Source organism: Amblyomma maculatum, chromosome 8 (assembly GCF_055883805.1).
Source record: "Amblyomma maculatum isolate TAMU_Amacu chromosome 8, ASM5588380v1, whole genome shotgun sequence".
Classification (NCBI taxonomy): domain Eukaryota; kingdom Metazoa; phylum Arthropoda; class Arachnida; order Ixodida; family Ixodidae; genus Amblyomma; species Amblyomma maculatum.
In genome coordinates, this window is record NC_139351.1 from 74,117,622 (window position 1) to 74,135,224 (window position 17,603).

The window sequence follows — 17,603 nt, forward strand, 5'->3', positions numbered from 1 at the left end:
CGTGTTAGCCCAGGCAGGGGGGGGCGCCGCTGCACCCGCGCCGGAACGCTGCCCGAGAAAGCAGTCCAGACACCGCGCTCCCAAGCGACGAAAATGAACCCCCGTTTATTCTCGCACTCCGCTTTTATACACTTGCGCCACACTTGCGCCACAGATACACTAGCGCCACTATCGCAGTCGCAGCTGCCAGCCAAGCCAAGCCAAACCAAAACAGATGATAACAGCACAGTCACCTCACTATGCGTAAAACGCCGATGGCCGCTCACCCTCCGGGCCCGTCCATGCTGCCAGCACAAAAAAACGGCAGAATGTTCCAATTATGTGCACTGTGCGATCTGTGCCATGGTAATCTACATCGAAGAAGAGCCCCACAAGGTTCTTAAAGTCAGCACAGGACATAGACATTTAAAATAAGGTTTGGTAAAATTACCCATGTGTGTTGGGAAATCCAAAGAAGTTATTGAAACATTGTGCCAGGGTTAGAACATACACAGCTCTCATCACAGAGTAAACACCACTCAGGTCTGTTGTCCCTCAAGGTTCGGCTATAGGTCTGCTTTTGATCTGAATATACATCACTGTTATACCTGACAATATAAATTGTAAATTATGATTGTATATTCTACCGAAATATAAGCAGCCCTAACGACATAATTACATCTGACCTAGACAAGCTAACGGCATTGTGCGGCAAATGGCAGATGCAAATTAATACACAAAAGGCTAAACATATAAAGTTTTTTGTAATTTTAGTCTCGCCCCAATATCTACACTATAAGTAATTTAATAGACTCGGTCTCATCACATAAATGCCGCGGTGTCTACTTAAATTCTACATTAACATGAACTGACCACATAGAGCAAATTACGTCTAAATCACAAAAGAAGCTTGGTTTTCTCAAGCGTCCTTATATCTGGCCAACAGCGAGGCCAGATTTGAAGCTTATATTCTTTTTGTACTTCCTTCATTGGAATATAGATCAATAACTTGCGCCCTAAACAAATCTTCCTAGCTAACCTTCTCCAATCGTGTCCAAAATAAAGCTACTCGATTCATCCTGTCATTCTATTCGCTATATCGAAACGTTTCATCACTGAAGGAAGCACTTAACATGACATCCCTATCAGTGCGTTGAAAATTCATTTGTTTATTGTAGTTTCATACACTTTATCACTGTATCACTCCGTTCACTCGGTCGCGTATCTTTCCATCCCCTCATACGCTAAACAAGAGTTGAGGTGGAGCGTGAGTTTGCAAGGCGAGCCAGTGCTTCAACAAGGGGACTTGTCTTCGTCTTGGCAGCGCGATAATTACGGTTTATTACAATATTTCTTCGGAAGAAGGAAAGCCAAGGAAGGGGAGGAAGGAGAGTTGAAGATAAAGAAAGCCACAGAATGAAACAATGTTGCTTTCGGTATGAATTTCCAGGCCCAGTTTTTCCGGCAAGATTGCTGCTGCGCCAAGAAACACGTTCACCAATAGCGGTTTACCAGATTTGCTTCTTTGTATCACTTATAACCCGGGTTCGAACCCGACCTGGCGGCTGCGTTTCGATGGAGGCAAAACGAAGTGGCGTCCGTGTGCTGTGCGATGTCAGCGCACGTTAAAGATCCCCAGGTGGTCGAAATTACTCCGTAGCCCTCCACTACGGCTCCCCTTTCTCTCTTTCCACTTTCACTCCCACCTTCATCCCTTCCCTTACGGCGCGGTTCAGATGTCCACATAGCAAGTGTGACAGATACTGCGTCTTTCCCTTCCTAGGAACCAATTTGCTTCTTTGTATCATTTATAACAAAAATATCGTTATATGAGCAGCCGCTTTGTGGCCATCATTGCTAAATTTCTTCCACAGCGCATATACGCCCATGCCGGTCATGAACCTTTCGGCCACTGAACAACCTTCATGACAAAAACGAAATCGTATGGTATCTAGTCGCTGTAACCATCTGCTACGAAATATCTGGCTGAAAGGTTGTTACCTATTTCCTTATATACGAGTTGCGTGCATTCAAACACAGTCACTGGAATAAAACAACGCCCACTCCGAGATGAATCTAGACATGATCAAAGCGAGAGTATCCCATCAGATTTTAAAAGTGCACATCATCAGAGAACAAAACGAACGATCTACCAGTGACACACTAATGATGTGCAATGCGGAAAAGAACGTCTTGCGTCTTGCAGACTTCAGTGGCAATCGTTATATCCCCTCCCCCGCTTGTTTAGGCACGTGTGCATGCTGCTTATATAAGCGTCAGCGACATGAATAAAACCAGTTGATAATTTGCGCTCGTTGTATCCGCGTCGTATTTTTATGTGGCTGCTTTTTTTTTTCTCACAACTCGTCACTAAGAAAAAAAGTAATGTACCAACTAGTCAAATTTCTAAACGGGTTGTTGATTATTCCTCTTGGCACGAAGAGCTCCGCTTATCTCGCTGCAGTTGTTCGCCTGTGTCTTACCATTTTCACTTCTGCGCAGCCCAGGGTAAAACGAATTCGCACTTAGTTCGTCGAGTTAGAGGAAAATGCTTAAATTTGACAATGAATATGAATATCGCCCTATCAATCGCTGCCACTGTCCTCCGTCTCCTAGCTTAGTCAGTAGTAAATTGTGAGGATATGCTGGAAGTAAAATGACCTTTTGTCAAAATATGAAAACTTCTCGTTGAAGTACAGTTTGTCGTTGCGCAGTTCGGTTTTAGAATTTTGAGCGATTTCTAATTTGACAAGCTTTTCGCTATTGATGTCTAAAAAGTAATACTATCACTGACTCACAGAAAATACGGCTTGGAACTCGAAACGAATATTGCTTGTCAAGTTTTCATGGACACGAACTTCACATTGGCTGGCCTGCATGTGCTTTTCTAAACCACCAATTCTTCGCGCACATTTAATTCACAAATCAAGCCTGCAAGATCCGTTTGTATGAGAGACGGTAAACAAATTTTGTCCACTCTCTAACTAATGCTCAGGATGGGCGTGAGGCAGACCATAAAATTAAGGATTAACACGGCATTCTCTAAGTTCAGTCTCAGCTTTTCTAGATCTCAGTTTATTGACCTCACAGGCTATACTACCAGCTGCTATTTATCGTTGGTGCAAATCATGCTGAAGCGATCAACAGTTGTTTGGCTTCGAACCCAGCCAGCCTTCTATCAATCTTGATGTTGGGTTGGGTTGAGGCCATAGACAACAGCGAGTTGCTAACACATGTTCGTTCGAACGTTGTCATGATAGCGTGCCCGGAAGTTCGGCATAGGGATGATTTCATACCTCTAGAAGTCTTCTACATCCGAATGAGAAGGGTCAACGACGAGAGTCAAGGAGTGCTCATATGTGAATTGATTTCCCTATGGCAGAAAGGAGAAACCTGAGAGTAAACTATTATGTCCAAAAGCGGTCTTTAATTTCAAGCTGAATCAAAGAGCAGCTATTAAGATTGCTCTCGCGTAACTCCAGGTTTAACCACAAGGTAATCCACAGCCAATGTTTTCTCACAACCTGGTACCCTCGCCTTTCCTTGGAACCCAGTCTGTCGTCCTTAGATACCCAAGTTATCTGTCTTCGTGTCGCATGGAATGCACATGCTCATTTCGTTTTCATGACCTCTACTAGAAGGCGAGTAACTCACGTTTGTTTCCTGAACTATTCCACTCCATTCCTGACTGTGAATATTAAATTCACCATTTCTAGCTCAAAACTCAGTGTGCGATCCTTACTTTGTGTTGAACTTTTTTCGATCACCTCCACGTCTCGACCCCCAAACGTGAGTACCCGTGTGTAAGGCACAGTTGTTAACTAATTTCTACTAGAATGATCATGGTTACCTACCATTCATATTCTGCTATTTTAAAACGTGATTGAACACAATCTCTTTCGTCATTTTATTTATCTTTTGATAATCTGCATCTGAGGCTTTTGAATGTCGTAACTACATGGATTTCTTAATCACTTCCAACGCCTTTCTTTGTCTTTTCAAAGAACTGAACCTTTCCGGAGCTGTTAAAAACTAACTTTATTTTTGTACATATTATCTTGATGCCTGCCAAATATTTGCCTGTTGATGCCATTAATTCGCCACCGAAGGTTGAAGGGAATAGTAAAGGTGAGTAAGGTATTCTACAACTAAAACCTACCTGTGACCTCTCCCAATTCAGCGTTCCGAATACCACATCTAAGCAACCATTCGATAATAATGGAAAGATTGCGCCTATTTTTGCTAACGGTGTTCATTATTTAGATTTCATTACTTTATATTGATGACGATGGCTACTGTGTAGTGCCATTAGATATCTTCCAGTGCTTTCACCATATGCGTCCTGTACGCTTTGATTTGTAGTACCAACAATACTGCTGAGTGTTCATTCAGCCAAATTCATTCTCGTAATGAATGATTGTTAAGTTTAGGTGCGGACGATATTCCTAATATATTTATATTACTGTGTTGATAGAGAGGATATGAATTTTCTAGAGTATAGTCATGACAAAAGCATCTATAATATTTTTTAAACTGAAGCTTGACATTACACTCATGCTATTAGCGAGAACTTTTGCACATTCCATGCACATAACATATAGGAGTCTGACCTGTCCTTAACTTTCTTCCAAAGTTTTGGTAACATCTATGGCAAGTAGGACTCTTATAATATGGCTAGCTTTCTAGCATGCAATTCCTGTTGCTTTCGATTTGATTGCCCTTGACCGAATCATGTTCTTCCCCAGCAGCTTTCCTGCTTTTCCCAGCTTCAATCTTTTCCACTACCAACTTTTGCGTTACAGGTCGGACATGTTATTGTTTATAGTCGTTTCATAATCATTATGGTCCTCGTTACTGCGGCTGCTGTGTCGACCAGTATAGACCACCCAAACTACTTTACCAATTGTATTACAAATTACATTGCCGTTTTGCGTCTCAGAGCATGCACTAAGTTTGCCTGTGCCCAATTTTCTGTCGAACTACAGCTCGTCTTTGAAGCATGCTACATATTATCCCTAATAAGCATTTTTTGTAGCACAACCTATGCTTCTTGATTATCTCTGATATCTCGGATATCTCTGCCCACTATATCATGTATGTTCAATTGGCGGTTTCATGCATTCGTGTTTACTAACAATTTATGGTTAGATATTTGTCTTTGTACTGTCTGCCTATGCTGCCACCTTTTCATGTACCATATTTAGAAAAATTATTTCGTTAATTTTAATGAGCGCACAAACAAGTTTCATTGAAATTAGCTGTTCCTGTTCGTTTTTTGAAGCGCCTTTATTAATTATCGGTTTGAAAAGTAAAGTGCACATAATGACAATCACCACTAGAGCTCCAGAGTATTTATTAGCATTTTGGCACAATTCCAAAATGAGAGTAATGAAAGGCTATCTGGCTCTCGTGAATTCAACACACCTAAGCCGGCCTTGAGGATCTCTGGGGTCATGGAAGCTGCACCAACAGCCTGAAGCACACGTCTGTTGAGGGAAGCTTTCAGGCGAGCACTGAATAAAGAAGGGAAAGACACAAAATAAATTGTGCAATTGTTTTTGCTCAAAACCTTTTACTCGTGCCGCACAGCAATAAACCGACAAAACCAAATTATTGCTGTTTTTAACGCGCAGGTTTGCATTCTGTGTCTCAAATGCCGCTTTGTTTATAATGGTGGGAGCACATCGTATCCGCAGATGACATAAGGCTCTTTTTAGACCAACGTTTACGCACACTACGTTTACAAGGCATGAACAAGGAAAGTGACATCGTATGAGTGCGGTTCGACAGCGTGACGTATGTAAACAACAGGTTCAGAAAATACGTACGCCTGAATACCAGTGCGACTCGACCAAACTGTCCCAAGCGCTAAAATATTGCATTAACGTATTGCGACCGGCTTGACCAGCAATTCTTCAAGATAGGTGGCAAATCTTAAGGGAAATTTATTTCCACAGTACTAGATAATGGGTACTTCAAGAGCGGCTGTTTGTGAAAGTAACGAATTGTGTATTGGTCACATGTAACTTAACCTGAATTCATTCCTTTTCTGCTTGGATTGGATATGCTGCTTGCATTCACAGATTCACTACTCTGCTTTGCCTCTATGCAGAGTGTTACCTTAGCTTTGCAGGATAAGGTCATAACAGAATAGTTACAATCTAAGTGGGCAGCTTAATTCATTTTGTGCAATGACTAGCAAATGAGCTGCCAAGCCTTGCAGTGGTGACTAACTGCTAATTATTTCAACATAAGAAAGAGTGATTTGGGAAGCAGAGTGTGTGAGCTGAAGGTCTCAGTGCGCTTCACAATTCATGAATTCACAAAAATAATGTACACAGTGCAATTAATGGTATGATGGCAGTTTAACAGAGTAGCAGCCATGTAATTCAGTCTGTTTTACTTTCCTACGCAAATACAAAGAGCCTTAAAAGCCCTCACACACTATAATATAAACCTCGGTACCACAGTGGCAGTTTTGTTTGCAAGCATTGCTGTGCTTATTAATGAAAAATACATGGGTCACAAAAATACATTTTAACGAGGTGTAGCTGTATATGTGAACTAATTTCTTTTTTAGTTACAGTAATGACACAAACAGCCAGGCTGTGTGTTTTTAAACTGTGGGAGTCAAGAAGGACATTTCTCTTTGGAAAGTGTGCAAGATAGTTACAACACTGTGTTTCATGGAACAAAAATTTGTTCAGCAGAAAATATGTGGGCTTAACTTGCTTTTAAAACTGTATTGGGAGGCGGCTGATCTACGTAGGCCTAACAATCAGAACAAATTGTGTTGGAGGGTAAATAGTTTGTCACTAGAAATGCCTAGTTCAGTATAGTACTCATGATCCTGCACAACCTTCAAAATAAGCCCAGTGCATTAAGTCTTATTTCCAAGAAGAGAATTTAAAGTTAAAATAGGTTGTCAGAATTTGCTATAATTATTTACTTATTTCCGCTCGTCTGCCTCTAGCGAGTGCAAATTACGAAAATAAAATAAATAAATTTTTTGAAATTACGACGAACAGTATTGATGAGAAAAAAATGTAAAATTGCCTTGCATAATCAAAGCCTTAGCTGAAAAAACAACCATTGACAGTAAAGGGCACATGATATTCAAAACAATTTCGCTTTCGAAAAAGGCAATAGTTGCAAAAACACTGCCATGGTTAGTGTAGGAAACTGGAAAATAAACACGAAACCTTATTTCCTATTACTTTTATAATAAATGAGTAAATACTCAGTGACGTCCACCCAAACGGAGCCTTACGGCTACAAAGGAAAGTGACCATTACTTATGCATTATGCGTCACCTTGGTGGAAACTGGCAGTGCATATAGCAGACAAAAATATTACGAATGTTTCGAAGGCGCTTGTTAGGGTTTCCTGCATTTCACTATAAAGACATGAGAAATTTATAAAAGTACCTTAAGAGACTAGTCCTTCAAGTCTATTCCAGCGGATCCTGATAATCTTGATCATGAGATTCCCATAATGTTTCCACAATTTTTTTCTTAATATGAATATATACTTCATGCACAATACTTCGGTTAGGAAGACTCAAAGTGACTCTAATCGTGCCTATTTCCGCTCATCTAGAAAGGTACAACGCTATTTTGGAAATATTAGTTTATTTCAAGGTACCCAACGGTGAGTCTAAATAATTTTTTTGCTCCAAAATTCCAAACCGAAATATTGTGCTTCACCAAAATTATTCATCAAGTTTTGAAATGTGGCCTGAAGCTCATACCTTCAAATCATTTAATTGAACATGAGGTATACTGGAGCAAGTACTGAACCTGCATTCATTGTTCCTCTGAGTACATATGAAGTTGGAAATTACTGGACTGGAGATAGCGCACAGCGGATCAAGAGTCTGCATGTGTACTTGGGTAACATTAAGCGCTTAAAATACGATCAAAGCAAGGGTTAAAGGCCGCTGTACGGTTGCTTTTTAGACCCGTTCCGCACGCATGCGGCCGCACCTAGACGACCGGTTCGGAGGGGCATACAATAGCGCACACCCGCATCCTTCGTCCGCAGAAAAGTTGACTCAATCTCAACTTTTTGCCCGCACGTGCTGATCAGCAAGGCGACCGGATTGCAGCTATTGGTTGCGCTGTAGGCGACGTCTCTGGCTCCTCCTTCTCGATCTTGCCAGGCAACATGGCCGCCAGCGGTGTGAAGCGAAGCGACGAGCGAAGCGTAGATGGTAGTTGTTGCTCTGCCGCAAAAACCAATATACTTAACGCGCATTGCTAATACTAGTATTCCTATCGACTGTGATTTCCCCTCTAGACGGTTCATATGCGCCGCTGTTATCTGCACTGAGCTGAAGGCAGTGATCTTCCAACCGGCGAAGTGTACTAGGTCTCACCGGTGTCACGATGTGTTTGTGATTATCGCTAGCCGCGAGGACCTTCACGGCCGACAGCCAGCAACAGTAGTTCACGGTGATTTTCATGCGCACGAATCGGCTCCTCAGCGCATCGAAAAGTGTCCGTGCATGTGTTGCGAAAGTGTTTACGACTTGAGCGACTGCCACCTAGCAAGGAAGAGGACTGTCCATGTTTGCAAAGTTCGTCACACACTGTGTTTTCCTAATGCTGAAATTAACTTGGTGACAGCTAGTCTGGCACCCGTTCCGCTGGTCGCAGTGACCGCAACAGAAACGAGCACACGACGTTGTTTCCGCGATGTGTCGATCGCCTGTGTTGATCGCGGTCCGTGTATGTGCTGCGCTTGCCGAGCACTTCGACGACGTTAGCTGCACGGCTTTCGGGCTACTAATATGTCACTATATTCGCGGTTTGCACTTTGTGCTGATATGGGTGCTCGACGGCACTGTGAAAACTGTGAAAATATTGTGTGCTTTCACGGCAGCTGTCACTTTGAGAGTACCTTCCTGTTTATTTTTATTTCCTGCTAGCTATGTGCACCTATTTCTGCAATAAGCATCTGTGCGATGAATCGGTCGACTGAACACTTCTGTATGTGATGGGCTAAACACTTTATCACTACATCAGGTCTTTAAAAAAACAAAAACATTTAGACGCGATGCAAAAAAAAAGTACAGTATGGCGGGAGGTTATGCTTATGAAAAAAAGACACACCATATGCAACTGTGCCTCATGATATGGACACTTTGGTGTACCTAAGGCATGTTGAGCATGAAAACATATTTGGTTAAAAAGAAAAAAAACAATTGAAGAAATTATTGTGATTACAGTCTGCTTTCTTCCTGCATAACTTGGGTGAGTTAAGTTTATTGGACAACTGCTTAGACAAATGATGTATAAAGGCTTTATACTGACATGATGCTGTTATGGAGTTGCACACATTACATCCCATACTTGTTGCTTTGACAGTTTTACTCTCGCCAGACTGCATGCCAACTCAGTTTCATTGGTATTAAGTATCTATTCAGCTGCATTTCTTTGCTAGGGGGTACCAACTGAGATATTTCCGATGGCATCAAAATCGGATGTCATCGATGGTCATGTCCGAGCCTATTTGCTGCTTTCATTGTGCTGTGAAGCCCATGTTTACTTTCCTACTGAGTGATATCAATGATGTACGTGTGTGAACCTTACAACAATGTAGGAAGCATTACAGATTTTTTTAGTCCTTGTTACATTTGCTGCTCGCCTAAACTTTTTGCACCTTGCATAGTGATGAACTGGGTTTTCTCACACATCAGTTTACATTTGCTGTATGGCCACCACTGTGCATGGTCTCATACCACATTTGCAAAGATTAAATACCTTATCTTTTCATCGTGTGTTAAGCATTATCACATGAGTATTGGTTCTATAATGCTGATGTTGATCCACTATGAAAGCTCTGAGGAATGGATGTAACACCGTACTTGTTGACACTGAGGTCACATGTAACTTAACCTGAATGCATTCCTTTTCTGCGTGGATTGGATATGCTGCTTGCATTCACAGATTCACTACTCTGCTTTGCATCTATGCAGAGTGTTACCTTAGCTTTGCAGGATAAGGTCATAACAGAATGGTTACAATCTAAGTGGGCAGCTTAATTCATTTTGTGCAATGACTAGCAAATGAGCTGCCAAGCCTTGCAGTGGTGACTAACTGCTAATTATTTCAACATAAGAAAGAGTGATTTGGGAAGCAGAGTGTGTGAGCTGAAGGTCTCAGTGCGCTTCACAATTCATGAATTCACAAAAATAATGTACACAGTGCAATTAATGGTATGATGGCAGTTTAACAGAGTAGCAGCCATGTAATTCAGTCTGTTTTACTTTCCTACGCAAATACAAAGAGCCTTAAAAGCCCTCACACACTATAATATAAACCTCGGTACCACAGTGGCAGTTTTGTTTGCAAGCATTGCTGTGCTTATTAATGAAAAATACATGGGTCACAAAAATACATTTTAACGAGGTGTAGCTGTATATGTGAACTAATTTCTTTTTTAGTTACAGTAATGACACAAACAGCCAGGCTGTGTGTTTTTAAACTGTGGGAGTCAAGAAGGACATTTCTCTTTGGAAAGTGTGCAAGATAGTTACAACACTGTGTTTCATGGAACAAAAATTTGTTCAGCAGAAAATATGTGGGCTTAACTTGCTTTTAAAACTGTATTGGGAGGCGGCTGATCTACGTAGGCCTAACAATCAGAACAAATTGTGTTGGAGGGTAAATAGTTTGTCACTAGAAATGCCTAGTTCAGTATAGTACTCATGATCCTGCACAACCTTCAAAATAAGCCCAGTGCATTAAGTCTTATTTCCAAGAAGAGAATTTAAAGTTAAAATAGGTTGTCAGAATTTGCTATAATTATTTACTTATTTCCGCTCGTCTGCCTCTAGCGAGTGCAAATTACGAAAATAAAATAAATAAATTTTTTGAAATTACGACGAACAGTATTGATGAGAAAAAAATGTAAAATTGCCTTGCATAATCAAAGCCTTAGCTGAAAAAACAACCATTGACAGTAAAGGGCACATGATATTCAAAACAATTTCGCTTTCGAAAAAGGCAATAGTTGCAAAAACACTGCCATGGTTAGTGTAGGAAACTGGAAAATAAACACGAAACCTTATTTCCTATTACTTTTATAATAAATGAGTAAATACTCAGTGACGTCCACCCAAACGGAGCCTTACGGCTACAAAGGAAAGTGACCATTACTTATGCATTATGCGTCACCTTGGTGGAAACTGGCAGTGCATATAGCAGACAAAAATATTACGAATGTTTCGAAGGCGCTTGTTAGGGTTTCCTGCATTTCACTATAAAGACATGAGAAATTTATAAAAGTACCTTAAGAGACTAGTCCTTCAAGTCTATTCCAGCGGATCCTGATAATCTTGATCATGAGATTCCCATAATGTTTCCACAATTTTTTTCTTAATATGAATATATACTTCATGCACAATACTTCGGTTAGGAAGACTCAAAGTGACTCTAATCGTGCCTATTTCCGCTCATCTAGAAAGGTACAACGCTATTTTGGAAATATTAGTTTATTTCAAGGTACCCAACGGTGAGTCTAAATAATTTTTTTGCTCCAAAATTCCAAACCGAAATATTGTGCTTCACCAAAATTATTCATCAAGTTTTGAAATGTGGCCTGAAGCTCATACCTTCAAATCATTTAATTGAACATGAGGTATACTGGAGCAAGTACTGAACCTGCATTCATTGTTCCTCTGAGTACATATGAAGTTGGAAATTACTGGACTGGAGATAGCGCACAGCGGATCAAGAGTCTGCATGTGTACTTGGGTAACATTAAGCGCTTAAAATACGATCAAAGCAAGGGTTAAAGGCCGCTGTACGGTTGCTTTTTAGACCCGTTCCGCACGCATGCGGCCGCACCTAGACGACCGGTTCGGAGGGGCATACAATAGCGCACACCCGCATCCTTCGTCCGCAGAAAAGTTGACTCAATCTCAACTTTTTGCCCGCACGTGCTGATCAGCAAGGCGACCGGATTGCAGCTATTGGTTGCGCTGTAGGCGACGTCTCTGGCTCCTCCTTCTCGATCTTGCCAGGCAACATGGCCGCCAGCGGTGTGAAGCGAAGCGACGAGCGAAGCGTAGATGGTAGTTGTTGCTCTGCCGCAAAAACCAATATACTTAACGCGCATTGCTAATACTAGTATTCCTATCGACTGTGATTTCCCCTCTAGACGGTTCATATGCGCCGCTGTTATCTGCACTGAGCTGAAGGCAGTGATCTTCCAACCGGCGAAGTGTACTAGGTCTCACCGGTGTCACGATGTGTTTGTGATTATCGCTAGCCGCGAGGATCTTCACGGCCGACAGCCAGCAACAGTAGTTCACGGTGATTTTCATGCGCACGAATCGGCTCCTCAGCGCATCGAAAAGTGTCCGTGCATGTGTTGCGAAAGTGTTTACGACTTGAGCGACTGCCACCTAGCAAGGAAGAGGACTGTCCATGTTTGCAAAGTTCGTCACACACTGTGTTTTCCTAATGCTGAAATTAACTTGGTGACAGCTAGTCTGGCACCCGTTCCGCTGGTCGCAGTGACCGCAACAGAAACGAGCACACGACGTTGTTTCCGCGATGTGTCGATCGCCTGTGTTGATCGCGGTCCGTGTATGTGCTGCGCTTGCCGAGCACTTCGACGACGTTAGCTGCACGGCTTTCGGGCTACTAATATGTCACTATATTCGCGGTTTGCACTTTGTGCTGATATGGGTGCTCGACGGCACTGTGAAAACTGTGAAAATATTGTGTGCTTTCACGGCAGCTGTCACTTTGAGAGTACCTTCCTGTTTATTTTTATTTCCTGCTAGCTATGTGCACCTATTTCTGCAATAAGCATCTGTGCGATGAATCGGTCGACTGAACACTTCTGTATGTGATGGGCTAAACACTTTATCACTACATCAGGTCTTTAAAAAAACAAAAACATTTAGACGCGATGCAAAAAAAAAGTACAGTATGGCGGGAGGTTATGCTTATGAAAAAAAGACACACCATATGCAACTGTGCCTCATGATATGGACACTTTGGTGTACCTAAGGCATGTTGAGCATGAAAACATATTTGGTTAAAAATAAAAAAAACAATTGAAGAAATTATTGTGATTACAGTCTGCTTTCTTCCTGCATAACTTGGGTGAGTTAAGTTGATTGGACAACTGCTTAGACAAATGATGTATAAAGGCTTTATACTGACATGATGCTGTTATGGAGTTGCACACATTACATCCCATACTTGTTGCTTTGACAGCTTTACTCTCGCCAGACTGCATGCCAACTCAGTTTCATTGGTATTAAGTATCTATTCAGCTGCATTTCTTTGCTAGGGGGTACCAACTGAGATATTTCCGATGGCATCAAAATCGGATGTCATCGATGGTCATGTCCGAGCCTATTTGCTGCTTTCATTGTGCTGTGAAGCCCATGTTTACTTTCCTACTGAGTGATATCAATGATGTACGTGTGTGAACCTTACAACAATGTAGGATGCATTACAGATTTTTTTAGTCCTTGTTACATTTGCTGCTCGCCTAAACTTTTTGCACCTTGCATAGTGATGAACTGGGTTTTCTCACACATCAGTTTACATTTGCTGTATGGCCACCACTGTGCATGGTCTCATACCACATTTGCAAAGATTAAATACCTTATCTTTTCATCGTGTGTTAAGCATTATCACATGAGTATTGGTTCTATAATGCTGATGTTGATCCACTATGAAAGCTCTGAGGAATGGATGTAACACCGTACTTGTTGACACTGAGGTCACATGTAACTTAACCTGAATGCATTCCTTTTCTGCTTGGATTGGATATGCTGCTTGCATTCACAGATTCACTACTCTGCTTTGCATCTATGCAGAGTGTTACCTTAGCTTTGCAGGATAAGGTCATAACAGAATGGTTACAATCTAAGTGGGCAGCTTAATTCATTTTGTGCAATGACTAGCAAATGAGCTGCCAAGCCTTGCAGTGGTGACTAACTGCTAATTATTTCAACATAAGAAAGAGTGATTTGGGAAGCAGAGTGTGTGAGCTGAAGGTCTCAGTGCGCTTCACAATTTATGAATTCACAAAAATATTGTACACAGTGCAATGAATGGTATGATGGCAGTTTAACAGAGTAGCAGCCTTGTAATTCAGTCTGTTTTACTTTCCTACGCAAATACAAAGAGCCTTAGAATCCCTCACACATTATAATATAAACATCGGTACCACAGTGGCAGTTTTGTTTGCAAGCATTGCTGTGCTTATTAATAAAAAATACATGGGTCACAAAAATACATTTTAACGAGGTGTAGCTGTATATGTGAACTAATTTCTTTTTTAGTTACAGTAATGACACAAACAGCCAGGCTGTGTGTTTTTAAACTGTGGGAGTCAAGAAGGACATTTCTCTTTGGAAAGTGTGCAAGATAGTTACAACACTGTATTTCATGGAACAAAAATTTGTTCAGCAGAAAATATGTCGGCTTAACTTGCTCTTAAAACTTTTACACAGAACATTAAAATGGGTCTTGTTGAGCTGGCAAAAACACTGCTAAAGGACAAGAACAGTAGGAAAGGATAAATGCAATTGTTCTATGCAGCAATTCTTGTTCTCCTTGTTTCTTCATGCAGTTTCCTCTATTCTTTTCCCACAAGCTATCCCCGCAGTGCACTGGAATCAAGCCCTTTAAAATTTACTCATTAGAATTTACTCAAAGTCGCGACAGGAGAAAGTACAGGAAGCAGTGTGTATGTGTACTTGTAACGCAAATTATACTTAACCATCTCATATACATTGGCCTCAATGTCCCCGCTGGGGTGGCGCAGTGGTTGCGGCGCTCGACTGCTGTTCCTAAGGATGCGGGATCGAATCCCGGCCTTGGCAGCCGCTTTTGGATGGAGGCGAAAAGAAAGGCACCCATGTGCTGTGCGATATCAGTGCACGTTGCAGAACCTAAGGTGGTCTCAATTTCCGGAGTCCGCCTCTATGGCATCTCTCTTGGCCCAAATTGCTTTGGGGCGTTAAACCCCACAAACCAAGTCAAACCATGGGCTTCAAAGTGCTGCTTATTCTCATCATGATCCCAGACGCATGCACCCCCTTCCAATACAAAGCATCTGATAAGAGACTACAAGACAGCTTCCACCATATCAGTTAAAACCACAGTTGCGTCACGACTGTTTCATTTGCAGCTGACCACAAGATATGCCAGTAAACCATGCATACCAAGTATCCCGGCTAAATTTATTCAAACCTTAAATTAGGTAGAGTGGTCTAGGCTAGTGAAACCAACCGAGAACTATTCAGAGTTGATTGCCCTAGTCTCCAGTGGCTTTCCGTTTGCCATTGTTTTTCTACAGGTAGTAAAAACTAATTAGTGACTTTAGTGACTTATTTATTGGCCCCTGGAGCACAGCATTAGTTCTAAAGTTGTAGATAGTGCTGAAAAACACCTACCCGCAATGTTTGCTTCATTGTATGACTTCCATAGCCGGCTTCCAAATCGGGCTACCATATGACTAGCTGCTCACACATATCTCTCACCCACATCATGCAAAGTCACATCATGGAGAGCACTTCAGACAAAAGCCGATTTCATTGTCTGAGCCACGTTTTGGGACATTGAAGAGGAATTGCTGTCATGCAGACACTTTATTTATTGAGTTTGTTGCCGTTCAAGACAGAGAAAAAAAAAAGCAAAATAGAATGCATCTTTGTGCAAACATTTCTGTCAGCTGTTTTGGAAGACAGTTTACTACTTGCTTATTGATACTAAATGTTCTTGAAGACTATATGTGAAATGTTAGCTATATAGCCTTAATCCTTATAAGGTTAAATAATGAAACACCAGCCTAGGCCAGGCAACTCTCAACAGCGCGCAGCTGGATTAATTCACTGGGCTAGGGCACATCGATTTTCTGAAAGCTAGGACACCTGGTATATAACACACTGCATGATGGTCTTTTTTTTAGTTGTTTTAATGTCATAGCCATCTTCTGTTTTAAGTACATCACACAATATGCTAAGTACTGATTTCAGGAGCTGTAGGATTAAAATAATGAGTTTTATTGCACAAACATTCCTCAAATGAAAATAAATTACATTCACCCAACATCAATGTTTTCATAAAGCAGCAGCACAAAGAGAGCCCGGTGGAACAAACGTGTAACATGGCAAACAGCAGCTAATGTAAATACTTGCCGTCCTGGGCACTAATTACCCTGGCATTCTATCCCCACATAGCAATCGCCAATAGCTCTACATGTTTCGTGCCGAAATCCTCATGCTTTAGCTTGCATGTTACAGCACTGAACTGCATCCAAGAAATCAACCGGTTGTGAGTGAGCTCTTTTTCTCTTCAGGCAATGCCTCTAGTCTCCATTTGCTTTTCACACATCTTTCCCATATTTCATTTTAATTTTCCTTTAGGGGAATGTGGTGGAAGGCAAAAGAGAGCTTGCATTTGTTTGAGGCTAATAATTAGCAGATCCTCTTCCATAATTGTTATCTTTCCCGTGTTGCGCTAATTCAGGCTCCACTAGATTTTTTTAAGCCTTTTTCATATTGTATACATGCCCGAACCGTCATATCATTCCTTTTTGAATGTTTCTTTCAGCATTCATGACTTTAACGCCTGGTCAATGTTGCCGTTGCAGATTGTCGTCTTTTATCCTCACTGCACACATATACCTTGGCATCGAAAGGACCGGTGCATGCTATTTTGCAACTAATAGCTCTTTATTTGCTGACTTGCGCCCACAAAACAAAGCAAAACTGCGTCGTCAATAGTAGCAATCGTGCTCATCGGTCATCGAACCACAAATGCACGTTCATTCGACAGTGCTCAATTTAAATTGGGCGTAGAAACATCTAAATAAATCAGCGAAGGCATACTAGAAACGTCAGAAAAGTGGACAGACGATGCGGCGGCAGCTACGAACCGTGCGAGCAAAGGCCAATTCAAATTTACTGTGGTGGCCATGTAAGCACTCAAGAACTCTACTGAAGCCCTACTCATTTTGTAGCTGACGAGACCCCTTGAGCACAACAAAAACCACGCCATAGTGATCCCGAGGCAAGCGAACTGTGCCTAGGTGAGAAGTGATTCGGGAGCCAGACAGTGTGATTGGAAGGATTCAGTGTGCCTCACAGTTCATGGGTTCACAAAAATATTGTCCACAGTGGAACGATATGATGGCACTTTCACAGAGTAACAGCCAATGTGATTCATTCTGTTTTACTTTCCTGCTGAAACAAAAGAGACTTGAAAGACCTCACACTCTACAATATAAACCTCGCTACCACAGTGCCGATTTTATTTGCAAGCATTGCCGTGCACATTAATGAAGAATACATGGGTCACAGGGCTCCAATAGGCTCTTGTTTATTGTCCAAGTACCAAACTTCCATGTGAATTAAGTGTAAAAGCATTGCAAGGCTCGTCTGCAGAAAATGTTTTTGTAATATGAGTCGTACATGTCCACACTATTAACAGGGTCCATATTAACAAGGCATTGCTGTATATGTTAACCTATTTATTTTTTAGTCATGGTAATGACACAAACAGCCAGGCTGTGTGTTTTTAAACTGTGGGACTCAAGAGGGATATTTCTGTCTGGAAAGTGTGTGCACGATGATTACAACACTGTGT

The 17,603-nt window shown here is 41.5% G+C and overlaps 1 long non-coding RNA gene across 2 annotated transcripts in view; it reads right to left on the reverse strand.

Annotated features, from left to right (window-relative positions):
* The window catches only part of LOC146181525 (uncharacterized), a 57,150-nt gene that overhangs the window by 24,115 nt on the left and 15,432 nt on the right, over positions 1-17,603 (reverse strand). For both annotated transcript variants that reach the window (XR_014700218.1, XR_014700216.1), the window contains 2 exons: positions 5,404-5,492; positions 3,276-3,352 (listed from right to left, as the gene is read on the reverse strand). This is a non-coding gene — a long non-coding RNA (uncharacterized LOC146181525). The remainder of the gene's footprint in view (positions 1-3,275; positions 3,353-5,403; positions 5,493-17,603) is intronic.